We start from the raw sequence: 2,264 nt of genomic DNA, 5'->3' as shown, positions 1-2,264 counted from the left end.
ACATGCTAAAAAAACATAAACACAGGCAAGCTCTGTGTAAAGAGGTTGTGTATAGCACAGGAAATAATCCCAAGCATTGAAAAGTGGAATTGTCTGACATCTAAAACTTATGCTCAAGAAAACACTGAACACATAGACACATGAGCAACACTAGACGGATTCAATAGGTTTCACATACATTTGTGTGTACATGTAAAAATAATTACTAAATAAGAAGGGATAGGAGATATGGCCAAGATGTAAAAAACACTGCACCTAGAGATCATTCATAAGGGTGACATTCTTAATATGTAAGTGGACGAGTAAGCTGGGGACAGTTTTCAAGAAATGCAAATGGTCAAATATATTTTTAAAAACCTCTTTAATATCCTAAGCCATTGGGGAAATGCAAATTAAAGCAAAGTTAAATTATCATCTCACCCCACAGGGTGTTTTCACGGTGAAAGCAAAAACGAGTGACATAGGAGATGTGAAGAAAAAGGGAGACGGATCTTTATGTCTATCTGGAATATAAACTGGTAAAGGCAGTATTGAAGATAATAATAATAATAATAATAATAATAATAAATTCTAAGAACCACTGTATGACCAGCCTTATCAGTCCTCAGTATAAACCAAAGTCCCTGAGGTTAATCTACAATAGAGCTACTTACGTGCCTGTGTGTATTTAGAACAGCTAAATAACACCAGACTAAATGTCTATCAACAAGTGATTGGATGAAGAAAACACAGAGCATACACATGACGGAACATTAATGATCAGTAAAGAAAAAAAAAGATCATGTCATTTTCAGGAAACACACGGAGCTGTAGATCATTAAGTAAATGACTCAAGAAGACAAGTGCCACATGTTCTCTCACAGGCAGAAACCAGGTTTAAGTTCATAGGCGGAGGCATGCATCTGGGCTTGTGCTTGGAGAAAGCTAAAGCCAGAAGAGGACCACATGGGTAAGGAAAAGATCTTAAAGAGGGAAGATCACAAAGACTAAGGATAGGGGACACATGTGGTGTGAAAGGGGGAGCCAAGCTGCTCTACTTTGCTTCCGGCTGCTATGATCAAAGCCTGCTCAAGGCAAGTTGAAGAGGAAAGGGTTTGACACTGGAGCTGAGGAAGCTAGGACAGGAACCTGAGGCGGGAAGTGAAGCAGAGAGCACAGATGAACACCATGTTCTGGTTCATTTACTCTGACTTGCTCAGGTGCCCTTCTAATACAATGCAGGCCCATCAGCCCAGGGCAGGCACCACCCCCACTGGCCTAGATCCTCCCACATCAACCAGCAACCAAGAAAGTGCTTCTCAGGCCAATCTGACGGATTTCTATTCCTCAACTGATGTACACTCTTCCCAGATGACTCTAGTTTCCCTTAAGTTGACCAAACTATTCAACGTAAGAGTACTATTTGAGGATAATAAAGGGGGATGGGAAGGACAGCGCGGGAGGGGAATCATAAGAACAAATTATTATGATGCACCTGGATAACATATTGTATACTATTTAAAATTTAAGATAAATAACGCTAAGTCGTTGTCATGTTCTGGATACTGTGGCTAGAGCAAGGGTGAACAGGCTCTGTGTAACAGGATGTTGAATTCGCTGTCAGGAGGTGGCACAGCTATATCTACTTTCACTCCTTGAGTATTCTCACCTTGGTTCCCACAGTAGTTGAACCAGTTCGCACTCCCACCCACAGTGGATGGAGTTTCCTCTCTCTAATTGTAGACTCACCAGCGTCTGTCCGCTGTTTTCTTGGTCTTACCCACTCTGACTGTCAAGGCCCTATCCTTAGATGAAAGGCTACAGGCAAGTAATGGCTAACGAGAGAGAGGGAACCCATTTTCTGTAGTGATGAGCTCCCTGATAGGCTATCCAGTCTCAAGCGGTCATCGCTAAACACAAACACATGTGAGCGACAGTAAATGAAGTCAATAGGTTTTTATGTGCATGTCCGTGAATGTGTAACAATAATCAATAAAGAAGAAATCACGAACTTGAGACGGTTGCAGGGGAGGAGGCAGATGAAAGGGGAGTGGGTGGAAATGACATAAATACTGTGCTTGTATGAAACTCTGAAAAGTTAATAAAGACCGGTCAAGATGATACATACCTAAAATGCCCACACTTGAGGCCAATGAAGAAGGAAAATTAGTCCAAGGTTAGCTTGGGCTTGATAATGAGATGTCATCTTAAAATAACAATAATTCTAAAATTATACAAGAACCAAGAAAGGTAAAGAAATCTTTGAAAGGAAGAAAACGGGCTTC

Source organism: Rattus rattus, chromosome 4 (genome assembly GCF_011064425.1).
Source record: "Rattus rattus isolate New Zealand chromosome 4, Rrattus_CSIRO_v1, whole genome shotgun sequence".
NCBI lineage: Eukaryota > Metazoa > Chordata > Mammalia > Rodentia > Muridae > Rattus > Rattus rattus.
This window is presented reverse-complemented; position numbering follows the sequence as displayed.